Source organism: Crocuta crocuta, unplaced genomic scaffold (assembly GCF_008692635.1).
Source record: "Crocuta crocuta isolate KB4526 unplaced genomic scaffold, BGI_CrCroc_1.0 scaffold140, whole genome shotgun sequence".
Lineage (NCBI taxonomy): Eukaryota > Metazoa > Chordata > Mammalia > Carnivora > Hyaenidae > Crocuta > Crocuta crocuta.
In genome coordinates, this window is record NW_027527775.1 from 6748954 (window position 1) to 6763147 (window position 14194).

Here is a 14194-nt window from a genome sequence, read left to right on the forward strand (position 1 = left end):
GCAGCTTCAGACCAGCATTCTCTCTGGTTTCAGGTCCATCAATGGATTCTGTGGGCCCGGACCCAAGTCTTTTTTAAATGAAAAAAATTTTAATGTTTGTGGTTTATTTATTTTGAGAGAGAGAGAGAGTGAGCAAGGGATGGGCAGAGAGAGAGGGAGCAAAAGAATCCCAAGCAGGCTCTACGTTGTCAGCACAGAGCCCAACGTGGGGCTTGAAACCACGAACTGTGAGATCATGACCTGAGCTGAAATCAAGAGTTGGATGCTTAACCAACTGAGCCAGCCAGGTGCTCCCCCCGCCCACCAACCCAAGTCTTTAACACTGTGGAAAGGAAGCAGTTTGCTCAGAAGTCTCATCGTGTGCATCTTCCTCACCTGCCGAGAGCTTGGGTGAACAGTCTGTACCTAGGTTCAGTGTAGCTGATTACACGTTTCAGCTGAGAACAGATGGCGGAACTCTCATTTATTCATTTCATTGACTTGGAGCTATGTTCCCTACACTTGACATGCCATCACCCGGTCCCCTGAAGGTAACATTTTTCAGCATCTTCTACTCTAGCAGCAGGCGAAATGTGCATTAAACTTTTAAGACATGTTTTATGCAATTTCTAATTTACGTCTGGCTTTGCCGCGGAACATCAGTTAAAACTGAGGAACCGGGGTGCCTGGGTGGCTCAGTCAGTTAAGCATCTGACTTTGGTTCAGTTCACGATCTCATTGCTCATGGGTTCGAGCCCCACGTTGGGCTCCGTGCTGACAGCTAGCTCAGAGCCTGGAGCCTATTTCAGATTCTGTATATCTCCCTCTCTTTCTGACCCTTCCCTGTTCATGCTGTCTCTCTCTCTCTCAGAAATAAATAAGGGGCGCCTGGGTGGCTTAGTCGGTTAAGNTAAAAAATAAAAAAAAAAAGAAATAAATAAAAAACGTTAAAAAAAAAAAACCCTGAGGAATCAATATTGATACATTATTATTAACAAATGCCTGTAGTTTATATCAGGGTTCACTCTTTGTGTTGTACTGTTGTGTGGGTTTCGTCAAATATAAAATGTCACATGTCCATCATTATTGTATCATTCAGAATAGGTTTCACTGCCCTAAAAATCCCCTGTGCTCCATTATTGATCTCCTCTTCCCTCAGAATCCCTGGGAATCACTGGCCTTTTTACTGTCCCAGTCCAGAACCACACAGGATTCTTTCCAGAATGTCTACAGTTGCAGTTACACAGCATCCAGCCTTTGCAAACTGGCTTCTGTTACTTAGCAATATGTAGTTATGGTTCCGCCATGTCTTTTCATAGCTTACTAGATACTTTTATCATTGGATATCACTCTATCCTATGGCTATAACCACAGGTGATCTCTTCACCTGCTGAAGGATATGTTGATTATTTGCAATTTAAAGGTGTTTATAAACATCTGTGTGCAGGTTTTCATGTGGACTTGCCTGTTAATATTTCAGTCCCCACTGATACAGGTGTGGTCTGGGTGAGAACAGACTTGTGGGCACTGATCATTCTGGAAAGCTGTAAGTTATTCCCTTTGGGTCCATTTTTCTCAAAGCTCCTTAATAGCTATTGGGCTCTTGGCTGCCATTTCTGAGAGATTGGCAGATTAACCTCTGCAAATGTATTTTCTGAAGCCTGGTTATGGCCAATGACCAAAAGTTTATCAAGTTCCTTCAAGGCTGCTGTTACAAATGAATTCATTTCTTCATTGACTCCAGAGAGGGCTGACATCTGCCACAGAGACTCAGAGAGGGAGAGCTGGCAATTCTGTATTTGTTCCAGACATGTCAACATTATTTTCCAAGACTATAAATCCCCAGTGGAAATAAAGGTGCTTAACATTTCAGATAAACAGTTATACTTTGGGAGCGCCTGGGTGGCTCAGTTGGTTAAGCATCCTACTTTGGCTCAGGTCATGATCTCACGGTTCGTGGGTTTGAGCCCCACGTCGGGCTCTGTGTTGACAGCTTGGAACCTGGAGCCTGCTTCGGATTCGGTGTGTGTGTGTCTCTCACTCTCTGCTCCTCCCCTGCTCACAGTCTGTCTCTGTCTCCCTCAAAAATAAATAAACATTAAAAAAAAATTTTACAGAGTTCTACTTTGAAGCTTCTATTTCCATAAAGGGATTATCTAAGCTGAGATCATATGTACCAATGTTCTTGACCTTGACTTTATGGTATCTACTTCTACAGCGAAAAGAACATTTTTCTCAGGATCCGGAAGGTCTGTGGTCCTGCAGCCTGTCTCCTTTCATCTCAGCTTCCAAATCAACAGATGGCTGTTGGTTGGTTCTGCTGCCTGTCTCCAGGAAGTTCATTCCCGCGTGTCACAAAGATGTTCTTGGTCACACGGGAGCCTTCTGTTGTTCAGTCTCCTGCTGCTGATTTCCTGGCTCTTTGTGAGGCTGAAGGCCATTGACTTGACTCAGATTCTGATGTTCTAGCTGCCAGGCCTTTTCACTTACAAACATGCGTGGTCAATGCATATGGTGGTGGAGACAGAAAAACTAGCTTGCTTTCTTGTGTGGAGATGGAATGTGAGCCCGTGTGTGCTTTTTCTCAGCAGGCAGTTTCTTTAGATCATCTGCAACCACTGATTTTTCTGCTGAGTTCTGTAAGGTATAGCCAGGCTCCAGTCTGACAGAGTCCTGTGCTACACGATGACCAGAAAGATCCTATAAAGGAAAAGAATGCTCTTTTTCTCTCCATTTTAAATTTCCTCATTTCAAACTCAATTTTGTGAATGGGAAAGAAGGGAGAGCAAGGGCTCAGAGATCTTTGCAAGCCCGCGTTCACAGAAGCATCATTCATAATTGCCAAACGAACTCATGGGTCTGCCTCCGAATGAATGGATCAACAAAATGTGGAAATACATACCCTGGAAAAATATTCATCATTAAAAAGAAAGGAAACTCTGATCAGACCCGAGGACATTATGCTAAGTGAAACAAGCTAGCTACAGAAGGGTAGTTTATGACTCCACTAATGTCATGCACCTGGAATAGTCAAATTCACAGACAGGAAGTAGAACGGTGGTTGCCAGGAGCTAACGGGAGAGGCGAGCGGGGACTTACTGTTTAATAGGTATAGTTTTAGCGCTGCACAATGATCACAATGATAAAAATTCTAGAGATGAATGATGAGTTGCACAAGAAGAATATACTTAATGCTACTGAACTGTGCACTTCAAAATGGCTTAAATGGTACGTGTTATGTTACGTATATATTTACACAATTTTCAAGAAATCAGTATTGCAGTTAATGCAATCATGTTACACAATGAGCATCTTAATCTTGGGTGACCGTAAATCCTGGAGTCCCCATTTCCGCTCTTTCCCTAGGGCAATCGTTAATAGTGCCCCTTTCACTCTTAACAGTGTCCCAGACTGAACACGAAGTCATGTGGTCCCCCTAGATCTGTTTCATTGCATGGCCATTTTCATCTGCAAATGCCTGCATTTTCTCAAATTACTCTAATTATAAATTCAGTGTCCTATAGGGGCACCTGGGTAGCTCGGGTCATGATCTCACAGTTCACAAGCTTGAGCCCTGTATCAGGCTTTACGCTGACAGCAGAGCCTAGAGTCTGCTTTGGATTCTGTGTCTCCCTCTCTCTCTGCCCCTTCCCTGCTCATGCTCTGTCTTTCTCTCAAAAATAAATAAATATATTTTTAAAAAATTTAAAAATAAGTAAACCCAATGTTATGGGTTCTGATCTTTTTTTTTTTTTAACTTAAAACAGCACCCATTTATTAGCTGACAGTTCTGTAGAGCAAAAGTTTGAACACACCTGAATTTTCTGCTCAGGATGTGACAAAGCTGAAATCAAGATATCGGCCAGGCTGAGCTGTCATCCAGAGGTTCTGGGGGGAAAATCTACTTCCAAGCCCATTTTTGGAATTGAATTCAAATTCTTGTGGTCATAGGATCGAAGTCGCTGGTAGCACTGAGATTTCCCTTGCTGCCACCCTTAACATTTTTTAAAGATTAAAGATTGTCTCTTGTTTAAATTTATTTTTGTTTTTGTTTGTAATAGATTTCACCTTTTCTTTTCTTTTTTTTTTTTGAGAGAGAGAGAGAGAGATGGCACAAGTGAGCAAGGGGCAGAGAGAGAGAATCCGAGGAGGGGGAGAGGGGGAAAGAGAGAAAGAGAGAGAAGCGGGGCCTACTGGAAGTGGGACTCATGAACTGTGAGATCGTGTGACCTGAGCAGAAAGTCACAGGCTATACGGGCACTGTAGAGATTACTTTCTGAACATCGACTAAAGTACCAAAAGCAGTCCTCTTTCTTTACAAACTGATTATTTCTTTAAACACTAAAACCCTCTAACTTTGGACAAGCTGCTTTCCATTTCTGCAGGTTAAAGGGAGCAGATAAAAGGCGCAGTCCTAAACAGTTGCCTCTTCTGGGCGCCTTTTTGTTGTTTGCTGTTGTTAAAGATATAGCAGCAGATAGTCTTTGAAGTCAGAGATATGTCTGTTTCAATTAACTCTGCTTTCCACCTGACCATGAGAAAATACCCCACTTTTTCTTTGAGAAAGCCACAGTTCTCCACGCTCACGATGAGAGTACCATTTTGCCGGTCTCCCTCAGAGTGTCGGTCTCTCACAGACTTGTCTATCCTTAGCACCCAGCACCAATCCTGGCACAAAGGAGCTTCTTAAAAGGCACAGCTCAAGTCAGTGAATAAACAGAGCACTCAACGATGTTCAGATACTAGTCTTGCTTGATTGTCCTCCAATTTTGCTTTAAAAAATACACCAAAAAAACCATGCTTTCTCTACCCACCTCCTGCTTCAATTTGGCCTATCAATGATCTAACCAGAGAGTGAATTTAGATTTGGATGTTCTTCTACTTTATAATACACTTAGAAAATCAAAAGATCATTTTGATTTTAATATTTATTTTTGAGAGAGAGAGAGTAAGCAGGGGAGAGGCAGAGAGAGGGAGACAGAATCTGAAGCAGGCTCTAGGCTCTGAAATGTCAGCACAGAGCCTAACGCGGGGCTCAAACTCACCAACCGCAAGATCATGACCTGAGCCAAAGTCAGATACTCAACCGACTGAGCCACCCAGGTGCCCCACACCATTTTGATTTTCAGTCCATAAAAGGAGTTGTGTTTGACAACTTAATCTGCCACTATGCTCCATATAGCTGAAGAACTCATCCCTCGTATAACCCTGGGGGAGGGAAATCCAGGTTTTTCTCCTGAATGTTTGCTCAGATATGAAAGAAAGAGAAAAATTGTGGGAAGCGGAAATCAGAGATCATGTGTTACTGTAACGTAGAAAGATTAATACTACTTACTTTCCCTTACAACTAATCAAGTAATAGTGTAATATTAGATTCAAACACTTCCCTCTTGAGAATACACTGTGCTTGGGGCTTAGGTGGGGGCTCAGGAGGGAGGAGAGTGGATTTGTCTTGAAGCTGCATTTAAAGAGCAAGAGCCTGTGTTTATTTTGATATGTTTAGTTTTGGCAAATTGGAGTGGGTTGGCTAAACTCGGCGTCACCACTGGACTTGAAAGAACATATTCATGTTATAGTGTGGCTTTCCCCAGGCAGCATTTGTAATTCTGCATTTAAATGCTTTTACCATCTACCAGATAAGATATCTGAATGGACTATTGCCTTTTGAGACAAAAAATAAATTCAAAATAGATATATGTGATAGACTGACAAATTCACTAAGTTACCCTCTTTGTTTTAGCTACTCTGCTATCATTTTCTAGCTCCAAATATCAGAGGCAAATATAAAATGATTTCATTCAGTAATCAAGATTAAGTCCCAGATGCGCCAATGGAACTTCTGACTGCCAATAAATGATCATTTATTACTTAACAATAGTAGATAGTCCATCATATTTACTTGAATGGTTTGCAAAAACAGAATCTGACAAGTACCAGCGTATAAAATATGTTATTAGAGTCAATGCTCTTATTTTAATCTCCAATTAACAAGTCATTTCTATCTTCATGATCCTTAAAAAAAAAAGCACCATTAAAGTTATAGAGGAAAGAAAGATTTAGTAGAAACAGAGATGCATAGATAAGTCATCTAATGAAAGAGCCAGCCCGCCAGGAGCTATAATTTCTGTTACCAGACCCTTCATTCTTTCTTTGTATTGCTATGCATTGAATGTAGCCTCTCTGGGCCGTTGGTGAGGAGGACTTTTTTAGAAATCGATTCTCCTGGTATTTGACTTTGATTACTAAACCAGAACAAAGGGATATTATTTCACATTCAAATAGAACCACATGCAGAGGCAGGCACTTGGTAATTTTTAGTTATTTATTTGCTTGATGCTTTTTCCAGCAATTTCAGCTGTAATGACTATAATATCCATCTGTTTGAAATGGAAATTGGTTAGCAACCAGATCCTTTTTGGATTCTTAACAATATATCATCTACCTGCCTTGAATGAAATATGCTGGCTCAGGCTCTGATGAATTATGTTTTAGATATGTGAGATGTGATGGGGTGTCACTCAGCTTTCATTCCAGTCTCCTTCAAGTGTGTGTTCCTCAACTGCGGAGGCTGGAAAGGTGGAAACTACATTTCCCAGAGTTCCTTGCAGCTGGGGTTCTGGGCACAGATCAGGCTCTGCTGGTGGGATGAGGTGGGTTGAGAAGGGAGGGAGAGCGTATATAAAAAAGATAGGCTTGCTAGCTTGTTTTTGTCATTAGTAGCTGTGTTCAGTCACTGGCTTCCTGTGTGGAGTCGCACTTTGTAAGCAGCTAATCTGATCATTGTGCCCTTGACTGTCAATAGCTCGTGGCTCTGATTCCCAGCCTTCACACCATGGCAACAATGGCAGCAGCTGTGGTGTCTGGGGTCACCCCTAGAGCTCAGCCTGGATCCTCTTCTCCCCTTTCCGTTGCAACCTTTTCTTCCAACCTTGTGAACACCTAACTCCCTACAAAAACCGTGTTTGCTTACAGTAGCTGGGATAGTTTCTATTAGCTGCAGCCTCCCTGAACAGGGAAGAAGGGAGAGATGAGGGTGTTCAGTGCACAAGGCAGCAGTTCTGAAGAACAGCAAATGAGAAAAAGTTCGTGCCCATCTGACACATATGGTTATACATTAAGAACAGGGAGAAGGTCAAGGGCCATACCATGCAGACCTACCCAAGGGAGGGGCGACACGCATAGCCTCGGGTTAAAGCCAAAGCATAATTTTAAGGGCTGAGGAATAATTATGGGGACCCATGGAAAGGGAAACAAATGACAAATAGGGGAGAGAGGAAGGAAGAAGAAGAGAAATGAGAACAGGGAATAACAGTGAATAAAGCACGCATATGGCGAAGGGAATCCTATGCCAGATGTTCCCCTGACCTTGCCTGGACGGGGGAGCACAAAGATGCTGTTTCCCGCCACTGCCCTGCACGGCCTCGCTCTCCGCTTCCCAGAGCGGGGCTCAGGCCTCTCACGTACAGGCTCAGGGGCCTTTCCGTGGGTGAGATGCAAGTGACTCTGTCCCTACAGCTGTTGAATAGATATATAAATTCAAACTGGATAAATATACATAACCCATATACAAATTTATTTGTGTGTATATATATGAGAGAGAGAGAGAGAGAAGCTGGAAATACACAAAATGGAAATATACAAATAATCTGCATGTAGGGTATGTGTGTGTAGGAGAGCTGAAATCCTCAAAATGTGTATATTAAACAAAAATCTGATAGATTTTTCAAAAGAAAATTAATCCCAGTGGTTTTCAAGTCAGACCATTAGTCATGCAAAGAGCCGACACACTAGTCAATCAAGGTACATATTGGTTTAGGCTCTGGTCAGCTTAAAAAATGATTGTAAATATCATTTTACATTCATCATTTACATTACACACATATATTTACATATCATTGCGAGCGTAAGGTAAGATGCTTACACAAAACAAGAGTTCTACTGAGACTGTAATCCTTGATATAAAGGACACGAAAATGTTTGTCGGAGCCCAAGCCTACCTCATTCACAACACTGACCCTTCCTAACAGACACCTGCTCTCCTGGTCCCCCCACTACAGTGTATGTGCACCTGCAGTCTTCCCAGGTGCTGTCCCTTCCATATTAATGTTCTTCCTTCCCCAAGGACCTTCACACAACCCCGATACCACCACCTTAAGCAAGCATTCCTGATATCCCTCCCTTCACAAGCCAAATTCCCTGTTTCTGCCCTTGATGTTTTTCCTGCCTGGCATCGAGCTCCGGTATAATTACAGGCTTACGTATGTGTGGCAGCAGACACGCGTTCCCTGGGAAGTTAGGTCTGGTTTTCTTGCTATGGTCTCCTGAACGCTCAGCATAATGCCTTCGGTGCCTAGACAGCGCTGAACTGAAAAGCCCAAGGAATGTTACTGCTGTTTCATCCCCGAAGTCCAATGCTCCACTGCAAACTGTGTAATTGTCCGTGGGGAAACTAGAAATTATTATCGTTTTATGAGGGCCATAGTTCTAACGGCATTAACAGAAACTGGCCAAATAAATGTTTAAATCCTATTTTAGAATTTCAGTTGGTCCTCTCTCCCTCCCCTGCTGTCTCATCATCATTTCCAAAAAGCACCGCAGGTAACTTCTTTAACTCTAGATATGCCACAGGCCTGTGTCAGGTGGAAGATATGCAAGTTTGGCAGGTGAGCCGCTAGCTCCCAAAGGACTAACTACTAGGAGCCTAGTGTATACTCTAGTGTATACTGTGAGAGCATACTAAGTACACCAGGACAGGAGAATGACCCGTTCATCTGTATGTTCAGTTCTGTCAATTATGCAGGAACCCCTCCAGAGCCCCCCGGAGATGACATTTAAGGCAACACATTTCTCCTGCTTGTACGACTGCTCACAGAGTGCTGACCGCACACTCGGTATTATATACAAATTACTCCATTTGCTTCTCACAAGCACATCGGGGAGGCTCATTACGGCCATTTCACAGGTGAGGAAATGGCTCCGAGATGGGATTCCTTGCAGCTGTACCAGTGCACACTCTAAATTCCTTCTCTTGAGTGGCTAGAAGTTTGCCTGGATGGGAAGAAAGTGCCCAGAGTGAATGCTGTCAACTCCTCTTGGACACCTCTTGGCTAGGGGTCCTATGCTATGTGTCCTCTTAGGACATCAAGAGAAGAAAATCACAAAAGCTGAAGGACATTCAACTGGCCATGAACCAGCACTTAACTTGCAGACTTTCCAGGGACCAAACCATACCAGAATCGGGCTCCATTTTTATTCCTTCAGTGTGGTCTTAAAGAAATCCCTCGCCTCTCAATACTTTCATGCCCATCTTCTCAGAGCACCTCCTAATTTCCCTACAGGTAGAAACATTAGATCGCACAGACAAGTGCTGACGGCCTCACGCCAACAATGCGTCACACCCAGGGCTAAATTACAAGAGAGCTTGACTCCAATCCTGTTTACAATACAAATCAGAACATCACCGTGCAGTAAAGAAACATTTAGTTGCATTTTGTTCCCCTCAACATTAAGGTCCTATATATTGCCAAGTTTCTGTGGTCCTTTGTGGAGGATAGAGTGACAGAACCTTCATTTGTTTCAAATTCTGGACACTAGTTTTCTAAAGGTGCATATGAATTATTTATAGTGGTATGCATATAAGTATTCACATATCTACGCACCAGAAATACCTTCTTTAGAGTCCTCTTAATCCCCATTAAGATTTGGCTTTAGAAAATACATATAAACAGAGACTTAAGATTTATTTGGAAAGCACTTCTGCCCCTCCATTTTAAAACAGAATTAACAGACATAGTATTTTCAATTTCATACCCCGCTGGTAAGTAAAATTTTTCTTAAAACCTTGACTACCTTGGTGATTTAGCTATATCAAAACACACACACACAAAAGGACAAATTATTTCCAAAGAACATCATTACAGTAATTGAACCTTTCTAGAAATAGGTTTTCTTTTGAAAGACAAGAAGAGCCTATAGGGAGGTCCGGTCTCAAATCTGACCAAAGGCATTCATAAGGCAGTGGTCTCTGGAGTGGTCTTCTTAGTGAGCAAGTACTTTTCAACTCGTCAAGGTCTCCCTTAAAAGAAGTTATGTGCAATCATTGGCCATCAGGGAGTCGCTTTCATTCTTTGCAAACAACGCTCCCCTCTGAGGTCCTGTAAAGATCCCTCACCAACACTGGAGAGCCCTTTACACTGCATGTTCAGTCAGGCATCAAGGACAGAAAAACCCACAATTGTCCCTTCAAACCGAATTAACCATTCATTAGCCAGTAACGTCAAAGATCCCATAGCTAATGAGCCACATGAATAGTATTACATTTAACAGCTGAAAGGAGGAGGTAAATGTCAATCATTTGCCTGTAATATTGCTAGCAACCTTAACCTCAAAACGATACAGAGAATTTTCTAGCTCTTTGACCACAGGAAATGTTCAATATACGGTTAAATTCATGCATACAAACCGATATAAAGCTTTGCACGGAGATATTTACAGCCTTGCCCTCTTTCTACATAAAGCGTTTGTATGTTTACGATATTTACCACAAAGAACCCAGGTAATACCATGAGATACACCTATAGCAATATTACTCAAACCCTACCATTCCGTTTTGAAATTCCTTCCTAAACTGTGTTTTTGTTGTCAGCTTTGACTATGTGCATAAGTTCTTTCAGATCACCTAAAAATATTCTGACCGCTTTCTGGCGTTAAGTGATTAGCTCACGGTCTCCTGCTAGTTAAAAATCAATTCCCAAGTGATAGCTTCTAAAGGGAGAGATACACGTGCATTCCGTGAAAACAGAAATTCATTTTCACCTTTAAGACTCTAAACATGTCCCCTGCAGCTCCGAGTTCTGATTTATCCGATGTTAACATCTGAAGCACATCCTGCAATCCCCTGCTGCATGGCAGCCTCTCCTGTTTTCATCACGTCTAAGTTTTCAAGGTAAACAGGTCACTCTTGGCGACCGGAACGACAGAGGAAGAGAGCACGAACTCACCTAGGCGGTCAGACCCCGGACACGGGGACCCGAGCGCGCGAAGCGACCTGTCGCGCCCGCGACTCCCCTCGTGCTGGGGGAGGGCGGGCAGAACTAGGGTGGGAAAGAGGCTCGCCGCCGCTCCCCTCTGCGGACCATTGTCAGCGCCACGGTCGCCGGCGCTTTCTGCACGGTATGGGGGCGGGAGACTCTACCGAACCGAATAGTTGCAACGCTCTCCCGGAGCCGGGGACAGAAAGCTGCTTTTGCATCAGAGCCGGGGGCCGTACCCGGTGTAACTTCCACCCCTTGACCTATTTTAGAGTGTGAGAGCGAAAGCAGTAGGGGAAAACAGATGGAGCCCGNGAGTGTCGCCTCCCTGCCCAGTGCCTTGGGGACGCCCCGCCCGAGCGTGCCCGGGATGTGAGGTTCTGCCGCTCCCGCCCGGCCCGCGGATGGCGGTGACCTTCCTGCCTCCTTCCCAGGCTCTCCGCGTCTGTCTTTCCCGGCGTGGCCCGTCCTACGTGGGAGAGGACGCCGAGCGGAGTACACCTGGCTGGCCCGGAGCGCAGCAACGCGGTGCCTAGGGGTGACAACTACGTGACGCTTTAGCGCGTCTTCTCTCCTTCGATTCTTGCAACCACCTACCTCAACGGAGACGTGCCACTGGGTTTCTGAGATAACCGAAGTCCAAGGTGCCAATGCTTAGAGTCTCCAGATCTTTTCACTGAAACACTATGCTTAGCCTGTGCAGAGATTTGCAAAACCAGACCCATCAAAACAGCCTCTGTCGGAAGGAGGGCCGGAATTGAGGTTACAAGTCTGTGCCTAAAAATTGGACACGCCTCCCCCGCCCCCCATGCACACCCTCTTGCTTCTGTAACAATAGGGTTTGACTACTTTCTGCCAAGTCCTTAGCGTGATAATCTTCAAGCCCTGTTAGTAAACAACTCACTAGTCACCAGAGGCCTGTGTACTTAAAAAAAAATAAAATGCTCTGGGCGCCGGGTGGCTCAGTTGGTTGAGTTTCGGACTTGGGCTCAGGTCATGATCTAGCTGTTGGGGAGTTCGAGCCCAACGTGGGGCCCGGTGCTGACAGCTCAGAGCCTGGAGCCTGCTTTGGATTCGGTGTCTCCCTCTCCCTCTCTCTCTCTCTCTCTCTCTCTCTCTCTCTCTCTGCACCTCCCCCGCTCACACTCTGTGTGTGTGTGTCTCTCTCTCAGAAATAAATATTTAAAAAATTAAATATGCTCGTGCTCATTATTGAAAACTTAACATATTTAGTAAACTGCCCTGTTGCCCTTTGTGTATGAGGTTGATGTTCCTGATTCCAAGCATGAGGGAAGGAACTTCATGTTGAGGCATTTTCCAGAGGCGGTTTTGTTGTGGGCACCCTCCTCCAGGGCTCCCCAGACACTGGTGTATTTAAGGTGCTGCAAGAGGGTGGGTGGCGCATACAGAGTTGTGATTCTGAAATAATTTGCCCGTGCGTGCAACACTCTGTTGGGGGAGGGGAGGGAACCTTTACTTGGGAGTTACCCCGCTGGGGCTAATCAAATTGACGTTTCCTTTTTCTGTGGAAGTTTCCCTTTTGCATTTAAAAGTGGGGTGGGGAGTGGGAATCACGAGCCTGATTTTACATGTTTTTCTCGAGCTGGATGCCAGCCCACTGAAGTGCCACTGCTCATTTTTCTTTCTGTTCTGTGGAGCTACAGCCGCAATATGTCCTTGAGCGCAAGATCTATATATTTGATACGGTGATGTCCCTTGCCATCTTCTAACAGTCCACCAGGGGACGAGGCACACCTAAATGCGGATAGAGACTTGAACATAGTAGGTACCTAATAAACACCTGTCGAATGAATGGGGTCTCAGCAGCATGTGATAGATACATAGGGAATTGTTTCCAACCCTGTGGGAAAGCACGAGGGAAATCAGTTATGGGGGATGCAATCAGGGAAGGCGCCCCAGAGCCGGTGACAGGTGCAGGATTTTGATACAGAGAATCAGCTAAGGAATGAAAGTAAGAAAGTCTGTTTACTATGTTTCTGAGATATGGCAGAAGAGGCTCTTCACATTTTGTAGGTATTAGGCTCATCGAAGAATCTGAGAGAAGTTTTGGAACTCTCCTATGTCAGAAACAAATGTAAAAATATTTGCATGTATTTTTCTGGGATTTTACAGACTGGCTAAAGCAGATCTCTGGAATCCCTAGAGGTCTGTGGACTTGAGTTACCATTTCCTCATTTGGAGGCAGGGAGAAAAATGAAATGATTCTATTTGAGGCCATCATAAGAGGCATTTCCATGGCCACCACCAGAATGTGGGTAATGACCAAGGAAATAGAAAGAAGAGTGTGCTGTGGAGGAAATTTGTACATTCGAGACGTAGAGCCCTCTCTCTCTCGAGGCTAGAACATAGCATTTGTGTTCTTTTTGTACCTGTGAATTTCACTTTCATCTCTCAGCAAAAAGATGAAATAAAATATGGCTGTCAAAGATGGCTGATGCAGGCTGGGTACATGGATGAGAAGGATGGGCAGGGTATTGAATTATTATCTCCTTATTTGTGATGTTTGACGTTATTCATAAAGAAAGTTTTTAATTAATATTTACTCTCAAGTAGACACCCAATTCTATGACATTTCTTAATTTGGCTTGTTAAAATAGAAATTTTCTATTAAAAGTTTTTTCTTTATTTAGAGAGAGAGAGAGAGAGAGAGAATCTTAAGTAGGCTCCACGCTGATCAATGCAGGGCTCGATCTCACAACCTGAAACGAAATCAAGAGTTGGATGCTTAACTGACTGAGCCACCCAGGTGCCCCTGTGTTAAAAAAATGTTAAAGAAATAATACAATACAGTGAGGCCACACAGAAGATTCCAGTACTCCCACTTTACCCACATTTTCACTTTCCGTGGTCTCAGTTACCTGGTTGGTAACTGCAGTCTGGAAACACATACTTCTCCTCCTGATATGTCAGAACATCTGTCGTCAGCAGTCACCTAATGCTACGTCACAGCGCTGCAGTCACTCACCTCACTTCCTCCCTTCTCCAGGGCATTTTATCATCTCGTACCTTCAGAAGAAGGGTGAATGCAGAACAATAAAGTACCTGGGGAGAGAGAGAGAGACTTCTTTCACATAACTTCTATTACAGTATATTTGAGGAATGATTCCATTTTATTATGAGTTATTGTTTTGAGTTACTGTTTTAAGTTCCTGCGCCTAACTTCT

The 14194-nt window shown here is 43.8% G+C and overlaps 1 protein-coding gene across 1 annotated transcript in view; it reads right to left on the reverse strand.

Moving 5' to 3' along the window:
• Nucleotides 1-11051, reverse strand: part of TRMT9B (tRNA methyltransferase 9B (putative)) — a 60937-nt gene extending 49886 nt beyond the window's left edge. The window contains exon 1 of the mRNA XM_077772750.1: nucleotides 10980-11051. The gene's annotated coding sequence lies outside the window, so the exon portion shown is untranslated. The remainder of the gene's footprint in view (nucleotides 1-10979) is intronic.
• Between the last annotated feature and the right edge of the window lie 3143 nt (nucleotides 11052-14194).